This window comes from Planococcus citri, chromosome 2 (assembly GCF_950023065.1).
Source record: "Planococcus citri chromosome 2, ihPlaCitr1.1, whole genome shotgun sequence".
Taxonomy (NCBI): domain Eukaryota; kingdom Metazoa; phylum Arthropoda; class Insecta; order Hemiptera; family Pseudococcidae; genus Planococcus; species Planococcus citri.
The window spans coordinates 54408443-54424730 of NC_088678.1; the positions used below are offsets into that span (position 1 = coordinate 54408443).

At 34.6% G+C, this 16288-nt stretch overlaps 1 protein-coding gene and 1 long non-coding RNA gene across 2 annotated transcripts in view; both read right to left on the reverse strand.

Moving 5' to 3' along the window:
* Positions 1-1160, reverse strand: part of LOC135836473 (alpha-tocopherol transfer protein-like) — a 146752-nt gene extending 145592 nt beyond the window's left edge. The window contains exon 1 of the mRNA XM_065351334.1: positions 816-1160. The gene's annotated coding sequence lies outside the window, so the exon portion shown is untranslated. The remainder of the gene's footprint in view (positions 1-815) is intronic.
* Positions 1161-13409: 12249 nt separating this feature from the next.
* LOC135833791 (uncharacterized) lies at positions 13410-14266 on the reverse strand. Its single transcript, XR_010556552.1, has 3 exons — positions 14195-14266; positions 13885-14094; positions 13410-13532 (listed from the first exon to the last, which is right to left on the reverse strand). It is a non-coding gene; the product is annotated as an uncharacterized LOC135833791 (long non-coding RNA).
* Positions 14267-16288: the final 2022 nt, after the last annotated feature.

Sequence of the window (16288 nt, forward strand, 5' to 3'; positions counted from 1 at the left end):
GCGAACTAGTTTTTACGCTCTCCTGCAAAAAAAAAAAAAAAAAGTTTTCGGCACTTCGCAAAATTATCATGGTTTGCATTTCCTTTATTCGATTCTTCCCTAATTACAAAAAGTTGGAATTCCAACGCAGGAGGCTCAAATGCAAGACTACACAGGTGATATGAGTTCAAAAAATATGGCTGTTGATACGAGAAATTGAAAATACATAGTTGTCAAGTTAATCTCGTTAATGAAATAAATATTCAGATTGCGCGGTAATTGTATAGGATTGGATCGGGTTTTCTAAAGCTACATATAATACTCGAAAACCCATTCTCATGAAGCTCAGAACTTCTTCAAAAAACACACAACAAAACATACCTATCCAATCTTAAAACATTGGTACGAAAATAACGTTCATAATGGAAAAATCCTCCGCGTATATTGAATAGTTCATCAAATATCTCAATTAATAGTGAATAAATCGAGGCTGTAAAATTTTTAAACATAGGTAGCTAAATTAATTTACCTACGTCATGCACTCTTCGAAAAAAATTCAATTTTTCGCAATATTTTTACGATTCAACTCGCCTCATATTATGTCTAAAAATGCACTATCCACATTCGGAGGTCACTCCGTATTTTTCAAGTAAAATCGCTCGAGGTCAAAAAGACACTTTCCATCCAATTGATTCATCATACAGTGCTTTTCCCCAGCGATCTTGGTATCAAATTAAAATTTCCAACATATGATAAAAAATACACACATGCAAAACAGAACATGCAACAGAAATAAGTATAGGTATTCATTTCTGGAAAAATTTGCGAAGACTTACCCCAGGAAACTGGATCGCTGAATTCAAGGTCCATTCCATTTGGACATCAACTGGAGCAGGCCCGTTGAAAAGCAAGGAGAGCACCACGCAATCCATAAAATGCTGGTAAGAAGGACGATGATGCATGCTGGATCCGACAATGCGAAGCTCGACGACACCGATCACGATATAAAACGACTACTTCGGGCGAGTCCAAGTACGACGTATGCAAATCAGAAAGAAATCGACTAATATACAACCGATTATCATTTTGAAAAAGAAAAAAACACACAGTACACACGAAAAAACGGCAAGCTACAAATTTGAATATTAATATGAGTTACACAGCACACACGAACCGACAACGACGATAATGAAGACTCGATAGTAACTGATCACAGTCTATTTTAAAGCGATTAGGTACTTTACTTAACTCACGATGACGACGAGACGAGCGGACGCGCACTACCTGATGTAACTCACAGGGCATAGTACATCAATTGGATAACAGAAATGAGCATACGATTGTACTTTGGGATGGAAGCAAACGAGATAAGAGTTGTTATCGCATTCATATCCGTTCAACCGAAGTATTTCTCTATGTTCATACATACAAAAGATGAACTATTATTCTCAAAATATCTGCTTCTGCTATCCATGGTCCCATGGGATAGATGATAAGAAGGAGATATAACTACAATCAGAAACCAGAATACAAGCAAACACTGACAAAACTACACTACGAATGCAGAAGATTCGAAACCGAATTCGAATTCAATTTTCACTGGATTCGTTGCAACCCTAGGACAAACACGAAATCGATGCTGCAAACTTTTCAGTACGAAAATATCAACACAGATCATAATAATCTACGACTCCACTGACTATAGGCAACCTCAAATACTAAAAAAAAAAAAAAAAAAACATCGAAGGGAAGTGGCCAACCTAGCAGAGCTGATGACCTGCTTACGACCTTAGTTTCTCAATTCGAGTCATGAATATGCGAAAACTTTATGAATGAACTCAACAATACATATTAAGTAGATAAAAAATATCTCAAATAGTCAAAACTTCTTATCCTGCAGATGAAAACATTCCTACTCTGACTCCTTATAAACTTGCCTACAACATTCAAAATTGAAGGAACTACAGCATTTTTGAAAATTTCAACCTTTCAAATCTGAACATCAATTTTGAAATAGACAGATAATTTTGCGAGATGAACAAAATGAAGAACTGACCTGTCTTGTTGATCGAAGACGTAGATAGATAAGTTACTGATATATGTGACTGTGACCCATAATTAGTTTTTGAAAAAAAAAATTAGTTGAAAAGCATTTTTTTCCAGGTACATTATTTAAAAAAAAAAAATCAATCACTGCTTTCCCCTCAAGCCAAAAATTTAAGAATTTACTTAGAGTTTTGAAAAAGGAAATTCATCGCAAAATCATTTACTTATACGCTTTCAGGTTAAGCTAAATCACTTGATGAATTTTGAATTTAGGCGACCCGTTCCTTCACTCATTTTTCAGGGTATAAGTATACATAGTAAGTACATCTGTAGCTTTTCAAATACGAAACAAAAATTGAAAAAATTCCTCTCTCCTCTGAAGCACTATTCGAGGTGGGGAAATCGAGGCATACTCGCTAGGGTGAACCTATAGGCAAAAAAAAAAGACCTTTTCATCTTTTTTCAACCTGATAAAAGTAATGCCGAGTACCGCCTCCTTCCCCCAACAAGTTGAAAAAAATTCTTATACCTTGTGTTTCTGAAAATGTCTCATCTCAGCGTGAACATTCCTCCATACAATCCACTTTTCGATGAAAAAAAATTCATCTGATTCTTCAAGCCATCTTGGGTCTCCTCCAACGAAGCCCCTAAAAAATTGGACAAAATTTTCAAAAAATGGAAACAATCAAAATTTGCAGACATTTTTTAAAAATCGGTGTCAGAATTCCTCTAAATAACCATTTTTTAAAATTAAAAAATAAATTTAAAAAAAAAACTTCCAAAATCAAAATATTGTTAGTATACCCTTAATATACAGTATTTGTAATTATGGAACCTTCGGTCACAATCATTTTAAACAGCTCCTTTTTCAAGAAAAATTCTCCCAAAGTTGGAATAAATAAAAATATTAAAAATTGAAGACTTCAAACATTTTTTTTTTTTTTTTTTAATTCTCCATTTTTGATCTGAACTCACAAAAATAACCCCCCCTCCTCCTTACAAGAAAATACTTGTCTCGATCCTCTTCACAAATGTCAGCCCTTGAAAAATGAAATGTAAGTAGTTACCTATAATTGGTCACTTTTTTCATTTCATTTAAATACTCGTAATTTCCTTTCAAGAAAAAGCCCAACTCATCAATTTAAACTGATAAAGAACTACTCAAAACCAACTAATAATTGTGTTGGGTGGCAGACAATGCCTGCTAAACTCCAGCTTTCTCGGTTCAACTACCTACCCTTGGAAATAAGCTCAATCGGAATTTTTTAAAATTCGTTAAAACTTTAAAAATCAAATTTTGCACCCCTCGAAGATGTTCTTTTGATTTTTCTTTTACGAATCGAAAATGTTTTCTCTTCATTTAAATAGCTCAATATAGTTCCTTTACAGGTAAAGCACTTTTGAGCGACTACCTTTTTTCTCGAGCAAAAATGACCTAGCTCAATATCTAATTCTTCAATCAAACCCACAAGATGTTAAAAAAGTTACCAACTTCATCCGTCAAGATATTTCTCGAGCACGAAAGAGGTTTAATGCACGTTCGGACGAAATATTCTCTCTTTTGATGGAGTAAAGTGCTCGGTTATGTGTTTTAATACATCACAGGTGTAAAACACGCCCTGGCTGAAAGAAGTTAAAATTTTACGCGTTGTCGAGCTTACGTATTCATGTTGGCTGATTATTAGTGGTTCTTAAATTACGTTTATCAACTTAGGGGCTCGGGATTAAGGATGAAAAGTTTTTCGTTTCAGCATGTGTTTACACAAAGCCTATAATAACGTGCAAACTCGCCGTTTGTACAGAGCAGGTATACCGTAAGGTATATAAAGCTACATTTTGAACGTGTGCGAACGACGCTACAGAAAAAGGCAAACGTTTGGGTTTTTTGATATTTGACTACACACAAGAACGAGGAAATTCGCTTTGATAATTTTTTTTCCTCTCTTGTATAAGTCAACGTCGCGTTAATTACGAGGCAAATTTGTGACAAACGTGTGTACGAGTCTCTAGAACAAAATCAAAAATTGCCTTCGAATTATACGCAGATGTTACGCTTTTGTTTATTGCGGTATTGTTTCCGAGTGAAATGTTGTTTACTTTATCTCGTTAGCTTTTTTTTTCTTTCTTTCTACTGTAAAGCTCGAGTTGCTTTTTTTGTATATTTTGAGGAACACGTTTTTTTTTTCAAACTAAAAGAAGTACATTTTAAATTATGTAGGAGACTAACTGGCTATAAGGCTAAAATATTTGTTTTCCTGACTCAGATTTTGTAACATGTTGAGAGACCTACAAATATGAGTATTCGTATCAGTCACGTTTAAATGAGGAACCCCTTTTTAATGAACACACCGACGAATACTTGGTATATGTACTTCTACATTCATTAGCAAGTGATTTTCCTCCGCTTCGTTCATCCAAATACTAGATAAATTATTCTTAGAGGATTATATTTCAAAACATCAAACACCTGCAAATTACCTTATTAATATAACAACCTACATGAACATACCCAAGTATATAGTAAATTACGAATTAATTCCCAGCAACAAGGCAATCTAACATATCAAACTAAATTTTCAAAACGTGCAAAGTCTCAGATTTACTCGCAGTGAAACGCGTTCGTCAAAGTGAAAAGAGAGACTTTCAAATGCATCGAATTCCGAAAAACGACGAGCAAAACTTTCCTTCATCGTTGCAGCTTTAGTATGGTATTCAAACAAAGAAACACCTAAGCGATATTTTCTTATCAATCATTGCCACTTGAAAATGTGGTTTTTGCCACCTACTATAACAATGCTATGCCTACCTACGTGATAAATATTAATAATTCTTGATGGTATTTTTAAAACTTTGAGCAGGCATTTCAAACTTGTCAAGCTACGATTAAATACTAATTTTTTTAAATGAAATATGTGCTACTCATTTACTTTTAATACTTTCTCGATCCCACAAAAATTTCAAACAACTTCCAAGAAAAATGTCGATGGCAATTGGAACAAAACTTAGAATTATAAGGGCTAATTTCGATATAGCTTTGATGATTCTCTCGTGAGTTTGAAAAAAAAAAATTACCAACACTCAACAATTTCAGCATATTTGCTTACAATTATTGGTAAGGTGCAATCATCCGATTATTGGAGGAACGTTGGGAGTAGATGAAAGAGTAAAAGTTCTTTTATGAAAAAGAAAAAAATAACTGTAATAGATTACGGAAGCTTTATATAGAAAGAAGGGTTTAAAATGGTATGTATTTTACATATTTACTGTGCATTATATTCGAAACATTCTCTTTTGAAGACCTTCGCTTCGTTTCTTTGACCAATCGTGCTCAAATGTCCATTGAAATTGACCTATAATGCATGATAATCCTTCGGCATACGGCGGCGTTATCGCGAATTTCTATCATTTCTACCCAGATTCGATTTTAAATTGAATTTTATTTGCTCTCGGCTGTATAACTATGTATTATTTTCAATAACGCAGGTTAATGTGTGGTTTTGATCGAGCTCAACGAATGTTGATTGCGAATAAAAGAAGTTCGGTTATTATAATTTTCCGTTTTCCATCATGTTGTTATGTTCCTGACAAGGGAATTTTTCGAACTCGCATAAAATTTCAGATGCTGAAGTTCAATTTATGTAGGTATAGGTAGGGTATTAATGGCAAAATTTAGGAAAATTTCAAAACGTTGAAAAAGTTGTTCGAGGGAAATTTTCAACTTTCTCATGAAATTCCATGTGAATGATTTCTTCAATACAAATTATTTGTACTTAATCAAATACTTGAGTTTCCTTATCGAGAAAAAAAAACAAAAAATTGAATAATATCGGAAGGGAGGAGTAAGTCGAGAAGGAAACATAAGGGAAAATCACTTCCACTTGTAGAAAGTAAATACATCTACGCATAGAAAAAAATGTATAAAAAAACAAAGTTGGTAAATTTTCACAAAAACTGAACGAGAAAAAAAAGAACGCAGGATAAATGAATGGCACATTAAGGATTTCAAAGATGCGAAGGAATCATTTATAAAAACGTTGAAAAGGAACAACAACAATATAAAGAAGCGCGTGGTTTTATTCAATCATTTCTTACACTAGTAGTTTGATTAATTAGTGGAAAAGTTTATTCGATATTTTATATCGATACCCGTTTTATTCTTCTATTCACCAAGTTTTCGCCATCTGATGATAATCGACGATATCCCGTGGTTATCCCGTAGGATTAATAGTACATCCCATTCGCATAATGATCAAAGGGAAAACGTAGATTAGCTTCGGCAAAGATGAACGAAAGTACACTATTTATCATTTTATACTTTATTAATTAATTATGCACAGTCAACCGCACGGGGTTTAATTTAGTAATGAATAGCGAATACCCCCATCAGCAGACGTCTTTTGATAAGGTAATGCAGTGGTTCTTAATATCCTATTTTGAATTTTATGGTGACTCGTACGCAGTTATTTCTTCGCCTATGATGCACACTCGTACATGTACATGGAGGAGAGAAATGAAGGCATTAACTCTAAGACTGATGGAAAAACTATTTTTTGCATCGCGATATTTGACGAAAAAATGCTATTCGGTTATTAATTCACCCTCATATGCTGATTCGAATGTGTAATATGAATAATTGAATACGTTCGGTGAAGTCAGAAAGAAACTTATAGGTAAAGCAGATCATTCAATCAGAAAAATATGAAAGATCCATCTTAATACGTAAGTAGGTAATCGATTTATTATTTGATTATGATCGTATTATGTGTTGATTAGGAGCATTGTATCAGAACGAATATGAAACATGTTTATATGTACCACCCAACGTAGGATCTAAAACAGTGAGATAGTACATATGTCCGCCACCCCTCCGCATTGATAACGAATGAAAATTGTTGTGGTCGGTGTAATAAAAAGTGACCTATCTTTGCCATTTTACAGAAGGAAAAGAAAACGACAAACACAAAAAATATAATCCAAAATTATCATATTTTTTTCAAGTACTTGATAAGTTACTGAAACGCAAGACGAAATACCAATGGATGATACTCCTATGAGAAGGGAACTCATGCAGCAGCTTTTTATTACCCCGCATACCAATCAACAATTTTGAAGTACTTGAAAACATCATATCAATAATTTAATTAATATAAAAAATGAAAATCTTGATGAAAACACCCGCAGATTCATGTGTACAAAATGTAAATCAACGAAATCCATTTTCTCAAAATCTTTTTTTGAGAATAAATCAGTCAATTGCAAACCATTCTCAACCTATTATATGCCTGGGCGATGGGCGATGGGACTTACGGTTCAAAGCACCAGGAGGTTGCTGGGCTTTCAACAAAACAATATGATCGTACAATGGCAACAATACGCTAGAGATATTTGCAGTACTCAGCTGTTGAAAATCTGGAATAGCGGATTCTAACTAGGCGGACCAGGTAAAGTTGTGGAAATAGATGGGGCGCTTAGACTGCCGAAAAATTGGATGAGCGTCGATAATGAAGACACAGCTGATCTCTGTTGGATATTCGGCATTTCATTTAAGATCGTACCTCGAAAATAGGCGTGTTGGAATTCGTTGAAAAAAGAAATACTGCAACCGTCTTGCCTCTTATCCAGAATTATGTCATGCCTGGTATAGTACTATTATGTCAGATCAGTCGCGTGTTCACTCCGCGATACAAAGCGCAGAAGATTATGAATATTTAACTGTAAATCACTCGATGAATTTCGTTAATCCGAATACAGGCGCGTATACGCAAAATATCGAAGCGTTTTGGTCAGGAGACAAAAAATTCTTGAGAAAAAACGATGTTTTGAAAAGTAAACAGCTGCTCCCATCTCACCTGGACGAGTTTATGTGGAGAAACCTGTATGATACCGGAAATCCAACTTCAACGTTCTCATCTCTTATGAGTGATCTAAGCACTTGGGAAGCTCACAACCCATAAAAATTACTTGCGATATCTGTAGGTACCGAATTGTTTTTTATTTGTTAATTGTTTTTTTTATTTTTCAATTATAAAAAGTGTTCTTTTTTCAGTTTTTTGTTTTGAATTTAAAGAAGTCATTTTTTTCAATTTATATTTGTGTTTCTATAGATGATCTGTGTGAATTTGTTCATGTTTTTTGAAATAAATAGTACCTATGTATAAGAAAAATTGACAATTCATTAAATGTTTTTGATCCTATTAGTGGTCAATAATAAAACGATGGTTATGAAACAGAAATACCATGAAGAGCTATCCCAGGTGAAAGAAGACCATTGGTTTTTAAAACCAATAGGTAAATTCGGACAAAACCAATCATATTACCTATGTTAATATAGGTAATATGATTGGTTTTGTCCGAATTTACCTATTGGTTTTAAAAACCAATGGTTTTCTTTCACCTGGGATGACATATCTTCGTATGTATATAGACGAGTTCATGTGGAAGTTGTATTGTGTTCGGCAACCAAATAAATAGAATGTTCGATTTCGGAATGTAGAAAACACTTACAAACATTATGAAACGAAGTATAGCAACATTTGTAAACGCTCTAAAATCAACGAAAAACGCCGAAGGTGAACGTATTTTCGAGATAAGAAGAACGAAACCTCTTTTCCCATCTGTACTTATAAATAATATCGATTCTGAGGACCACGAAGGACAAGTCGAAGATGCAATCAAACGCATAACAGAATAACAGCAGAAAAACCCATATATGTAAAGCTTCAAGGAACTATGGCGAAATTCAAATCAAAAAGGGCGTTTGTTTCAGTAACGCCTCGAAGCTACGCAAAAGTAAACGTCTGACTAGGTGTCATAAATGACAGAATAATTGGTCCTGTTTCTTATGAACAAAATCTGACTGGTGCTCTGTACAACGATATCGTGAATGCTGCGATTCCAGTAATTCTGCAAGCAGTATCACTGGAAGAAAGAAATTTAATATTTTTTCAGCATGATGGTGCTCCTTGTCACCATGTTTTTGAAGTCAGACAAACCTCGATGCAACACTTCGGTAATCGAATAATTGCTAACAATTACCCCATACATCGGCCTGCTTGCTCTCCTGATTTTACAGTAATGGACTACTTCATTCGGCCATATTTAAAAGACAAAATCTACGCATTTGGACAATGGTTTCAAAATATTGCAGAAGTGAGGCAGTAGATCACGAATCATTTGCAAAGCTTTGAATGGCAGTGAAATGGTGCAAAAGGCTGGGCAGCATTTCGTAAAATGACTAAAACAAGTTTGTAAGTGCTCCGAAGTCAATGGTAATGTTTTCAAAAAATATTGCAACTACGAAAATATCGAATAAATGGCTACCTATGATTTTATATTTAACATGATTTAATTTTAATGCTACAAGATTTCCATTTTATTTCGAGTGATATTATTTTAAGTTTTGATTTGAACCAGGATCTAATGATATTTTTTCAGAAATTTTGATTAGCGAGTAAAAATACACAACTTTTATGCAATACTTAATTCAACTTCAAGTCTTTAAATCAAACCCTTGATTATATGGTCAATTGAAGTGAACTGTCACTCGCCAGTTGGTCAACAACAATTGCTTACTGTAAACCTCACCCTATCAAAAAAAGTAAACTTACCAGCTTATTGAAGCTACTGAATACATTCCACATCAATATATCGAGATCTACGCATCTTACATTCAAGCTCCTGCTGACGAAAATGTACCGGATCCCGGCGAAGATTAATTCTGAAAAGGTCTAAATACTTTAATTTTTTTTTGCAGTTGAATTGATTAAATTCATGTTTTTTCTTTATTATATTCGTTTAAACATCCTAGTTTGTAGCTATTACAAGTACTTCAATAAATATTCGAAAATTCGTAATCAATCATTATTTACAAAGATGTGCCGAGAATATTCTGGCAGAATATGCTCGAGAATATGCGCGCAATTGCGCGCAATTCAAGATTTTTTCGTTTCATACACTCTAACTAACGCTCGGTGGCGTAGAGAGATGTAGGTTTGAAATTTGAATCCCGCTAGAGACGCAAGAGCGCAGACGAGTAATGTATCTATACGACAACTGACACTGTAACTACAATCACAGTACTTACTGCAAGAATTAAGAAATTATTGAACACGATGCCAAAACAGACGTTGGGTGCAATTTCACGACGAGGATAGTAATCGAAAAGACAGAAGAACAATCAATACATGAATTACGGATATGTTCTGAAACGCGTTGGCAGACACCCCCAGCCCCCCAGAAAAAGATCCATAAACAGCAAGAGGCCCACCGAGCGTCAAAATCGAGAGAACTACGACATGTTAACGCGGATACTTACAATGCAACTTCTCTTTGACAAAGAAAACGCAGCCAAGCAGCTGTTCTTCGCAACTGTTCGAGTGACAACCTCCTAACAAAGAAAAATCAGCTCACGCAAAAGTACCAGAGGAAATCTGATGGGCATTAAATCACGGACGGATAGTATCTCTCCTTCACCCCTACGAAAAGGACAAACTAGAATAAGCGAAATCAGCGAGTGCTCAATTTGCCAATCAGACGTTAAAAGTGCCAGTACAAAAGCTTTGAACATATGGAACACGTTCCCGATTCGCGCAATGGCAATTTAAAACTAGTGTTTTTTGCCTTTGAGGCAATTCAACGCAAATACAGGTAGGGAGACGGAGATATGATGAAAATTGCCAATGTGGCAAAACATTGCCAACAAAAGTTTGCACGTGTCATTTCTATGCCAACCAGAGGCATGGAGGTGACACATCAAATATGTAGTTGGCGGTACGTTTTTGCCTGTGTTTTGACATTTTGAGTGAATATTGAGGCAATTCACTAGCGCATAATTTTGTGGCTGCTACCCCCCCCCCCCCAGTACTTTGTGTAATTTACTTTATGCATTTATATCTGTATGTGTGCATATCTGTATTCAAGCGTTTGTTACATTTATGCTATACTTATTATCTAACTAATTTGTTTCAAATTGTTATGTGAATTATGTCGTTTCATTATTATGATAATTACGCCAAATTTGTCAGGCTGTCCGAACACTTAGTATACATACACCTGGGAGCGCCCTGCCTGAAACAGTGAGGCAGTATGTCCGCTGCTCCTTTACAGTGATGACAAATTAAAATTGTTGTGGCCGGTGTAATAAAAAGTGAACTATCTTTGCCATAGTACAGAAGAAAAATATGACAAAAACGATAAATAAGATGGGCCACAAAAAATAATAGTTCATTGATTTTGAGCTTCATTTCTGGCATATTCCGGAGGTAAAAGAGTCAAAGAAAGGACAATTACTTATAATTTTGTTTTTACTTGTGTGGTAAGTAAAACCAAGTATACCCTCCAGGCATAGATGTGCCGAGAATATTCTCAGAGAATATGCTCGAGAATATGCGCGCCTTTTCATCGTGGAAGTCCCTAATTAATTTCCTTTTTTTCAAGTACTTGATACTGAAACGCAAGATGAAATACCAATGGGTGAAACTCCTATCAAAAGAGAACTCATGCAGTAGCTGTTACCCTACATACGGATCAACAATTTCGAAGTACTTGAAAACATATCAAATTCAATTAATATAAAAATGAACATCTTGATGAAAACACCCGTAATAATCTAATAACATTTTTTAATTTTTTTATTATTAATACCGCGGATAGAAGGAAAAACTAATTAAAGAATTTATTACTTTTCGAAAAAATTAATGCTGTTATGGATGTGGATACTGAAAATGTTCATGACATAATTAATAAATCGATTGATTCGCATTATAAATTGACACCAGCAAGAATCAGGTTGCTTTACACTAAATTACGAGTTTGAGTAACAATCTCGGAACAAAAGAAAACTAATTTGGATACAGTTTTTCAACATTCAATGAACATTTTAATATGCAAAAATTTCAAGATTTATGAAATAAGAACAGCAACAGTCTTGATAAAAATAATAAACTATGACAGTCAATCATTCGTAATTTTTTTCTATTACAGAAATTCAAAAAACTTTTATTTTTGAAGCAACTAAACACAAAAAACAAAACTGGGACAAAAAACCACGAAAAATGTCAAAACGAGGAATGACAAAACAAAAATTCATGTTTCCTTTTTCCTTAACCCTTTCGGCTACGAGACAAACTGACGGATAAAATTCGAAGTGCTTTAAACTGAGTAAGGCCAATTGCTGCCTAGAACTCAAAATTTGCTGGAAATCGAACATTCAGAAAGTATTCATGTCACAAATGGCCATAAACCTTAAATTGTCTATTATTCCATTTATGACACCGAATAGCATTATAAATCAAAATCAAGCCTTCTGAGGCATCTGATATTTCAAGATGAAAATATTGATAACAAGCATTTTTGAAAATAGAAAAAAAGATGAGCTAAAATAAAATAAGTTTGTGTAAAAAAAGAAATTATTGAAGGAAAACAAGGCATGCGACTTCAGATAGTTATTCAAACTGCAAATGTTTGAAGGTGATTGCTTGTGGGAGGATTAAAATTGATGGAAAAATCTTTGTGTTATAGAGAGCATTTTTTGAAATTTTGAAAACTCGTGTCACAATTCAACCTGAAAAGTATGCCATCATTTTCATTTTCTGACACATACATCTCTCTTGAGGCGATTTGCTTGGGTGAGTAAGTTACCTCAGATGATAACTAGGTGAACTTTTGCGAGCATTTTAATTTTATAATAGATACTGTGTCATAATACAGCCCTCAATCTGTTTGTCATAAGGAGATAATAAAAATAAAATACGTACGTCATGTTGTGGAATTACTGGAATTACTCTTCAGAAGTCATCTTACAGATAATGAATTGATTGAGCGCAGTCTTTATGACACAGTATTCATCATAAAATTCAAATGCTTGCAAAAGTTTACCCAGTCATCTTCTGAGGCAACTTACTCGCCCAAGCAAATTATCTCAAGAGAGATGTATGTGTCAGAAGATGAAAATGACCCATATTTTTCAGATTTTCATCGAAAATTAGCGTTGAATTGTGACATGGGTTTTCAAAATTTTGAAAAACGCTCTCTATAACACAAAGATTTTTCCATCAATTTTAATCCTCCCACAAGCAAACACCTTCAAAAATTTGCAGTTTGAATAACTATCTGAAGTCGCATGCCTCGTTTTTCTTCAATAATTTCACTTTTTTACTCAAACTAATTTTATTTCAGTTCATCTTTTTTTCTATTTTCAAAAATGCTTGGTACTAATACTTTCATCTTGAAGTATCAGATGCCTCAGAAGGCTTGATTTTGATTTATAATGCTATTCGGTGTCATGAATGGAATAATAGACAATTTAAGGTTTATTGCCATTTGTGACATGAATACTTTCTGAATGTGCAATTTCCAGCAAATTTTGAGTTCTAGGCAGCAATTGGCCTTACTCAGTTTAAAGCACTTCAAATTTTATTCGTCAGTTTGTCTCGTAGCCGAAAGGGTTAAATAAAAATAGGTGGTAGTTCTAACGACGTCGAACTGGTTTCGATCCTTGCTCATTTTTGCTAAATAAACAAGGAAAGTGACGAAATATTTGTATTCAATTACGGTTTCATACAGAAATAGGTACCTTGCAGCACAGTAATTTTGTAATTTTAACATGTAAGAAAAACCAATAAAATACTAATTTCAATTTCTATCTCAGATATTTCACTCTCGTTTTCGAATAGAGAGGTAAGTAAATGCGATTCTGTGCCCAAAAAAGTACTGAAAACGAAACTACACTTCGCTCAAGTCCCATGTAAAAGTTGCTCGAAGTGAATTTTATAAATTTCTCAAAACTTCAAACTTGAAATGACTGTCATACAGTACTGTGCTTTAAGGTATTGATAATAATTGCGATTCGTTAATACATACTGAATTTCCAAGCATTGCTGGCGTAAAGGAGCGTCGTGATGTTGTCTAGAATAATGCTTGCGGATCGTATCGTAGGGTGCGTAATTATTGAATAATTCTTGACATAATAAACAACTCACCATCTCCTGCTTGTGACAATCGATGATGTGGATTTTTAACAAAGCAAGAGAACGAAAATCGGTGCTATTCGCGCAATACTCGCATTTTCTTCTGCATTCAATATATGTACATATGTAGGACATTTAATGAATGAGATATCTGATATGCCAAAATATGTAGTAAAAGTTATTGTAGCATTGAACAGTCTTACCCCCTCTGATCCGGTCGTTTTTCCGTAGATGGCTCCTCTCTCGCAGATGAAGCGTCACACAGTGGGCTGTGAGCACCCTCAAAACGGGCGTAATTCAAAAACTTACAATGAACCCTAAAAAAATGGTATAATGATACCCTCCCTTATGTTTTTGGGGTCGCAGAATACGAATTTGACAATATTTTTTTTGTAGGGGTGGGGGGTGAGGGGGTTAGGGGAGCGAAAAATTCAAAATTTGACTATAATGATGTGTGATATGTCGAAATGTATGTTTTTGAGGGTGTAGATCACGAATCTGACAATATTTTTTTCATAGGGGTCAATGGTGGGGGCTGAAGGGGGTGAAAACGGTGAAAAATTCAAAATTTGACTATAATGATGTGTGATATGTCGAAATGTACCGAATATGAATAATTCAACTAAAAGTGAGTAATTTTCATCAATTTACTCGGTTTTAGTTGTTATAAAGTAATTATAGAGGTATAATTTACGTTGAAACTCCGTTTTTTGTCTACTCTGCTGCATAAATAGGAATAGAAAAAATTTTCGCACGTAGATGCACGGGAAATTCCAGTGGCTGGTAATACTTAAGATAGTGCATTTCAAGATGTTAATTGCCATTTTTGCCCTAAAGTGCCCCCGCGACCTCCACAGTCGATTATAGTGAAAAATCTTGGTGAATTTCGTTAAAATGTGACAAATTTTTTCTTCCAGGGACTTTGACGGCTCCCCAATAGAAAATTCTTCATCCCCCACACTTCACCCCCTCTACACCCTCGAAAACGTACATTTTGACATATCACACGTTATTATGGTCAAATTTTGAATTTTTCACCATCTTTACCCCCTTCATCCCCCACCATTCACCCCTACGAAAAAAATATTGTCAAATTCGTGATCTACACCCTCAAAAACATACAATTCGATATATCACACATCATTATGGTCAAAATTTGAATTTTTCACCCCCTTCATCCCCCACCATTCACCCCTACGAAAAAAATATTGTCAAATTCGTGATCTACAACCTCGAAAACATACATTTCGACATATCACACATTATTATAGTCAAATTTTGAATTTTTAAACATTTTCACCCCCTCAGCCCCCATTATTGACCCCTACGAAAAAAACATTGTCAGATTCGTGATCTACACCCTCAAAAACATACATTTCGACATATCACACATCATTATAGTCAAATTTTGAATTTTTCGCTCTCCTAACCCCCTCACCCCCCACCCTTACAAAAAAAATATTGTCAAATTCGTATTCTGCGACCCCAAAAACATAAGGGAAGGTATCATTATACCATTTTTTTAGGGTTCATTGTAAGTTTTTGAATTACGCCCGTTTTGAGGGTGCTCACAGCCCACTGTGCGTCATGCCGTAACCTCGATTTATCGTTCTGCTTTGGCATTGTGTTCAATAACTTCTAAATTCTTGGAAGATTTTTTCACCACTCTGCTTCTTGATTTATTCCAATGAAGACCACTTTACGCAAGTCGCTGGTAGCTCTGAACAAAAAAATCACAATATTCATTTTATCGTTCAATGGTTGGAATTTTGATCACTTTATCACAAGAGAAAACTCTGAATGATGGCGACAATCCGGATGATAATTTTGGAGAAATCCGAATTTTCGAGTATCCGGATATTCGACAACGCTATTTCGTACGACAAAATCAACAAATACGAAACACACAAAAATAATCATCACCATCATGCTTCGGCATAACCTAACTAATGAGTAACGATTTCGCATACAGACATAAATATTCAAGCTATTCAGAATGAAATACGGAATGTAAGAATTCCTAGTCCTACTGAAACTAAACCGCTGTATTTTAGATAATTCAAACATTAATTGAAAAAATTGTTGCTCCCAAAAAACCGTACATTTTTCATCGTGCCTACGATAATATTGAATAAAAACCTCGGCACATTTAGTTCATTCCTTCGGTTGAAAAAACACGTGCGATTTCGAATAAAAAGCGAAAGCGAGTATTTAAAATTTTCTTTTTACTAGTATAAAAAGCCAGGTATCAGGTAAGTTTACAACACTGAATAGAGATTTCATAATTATTTCATTTC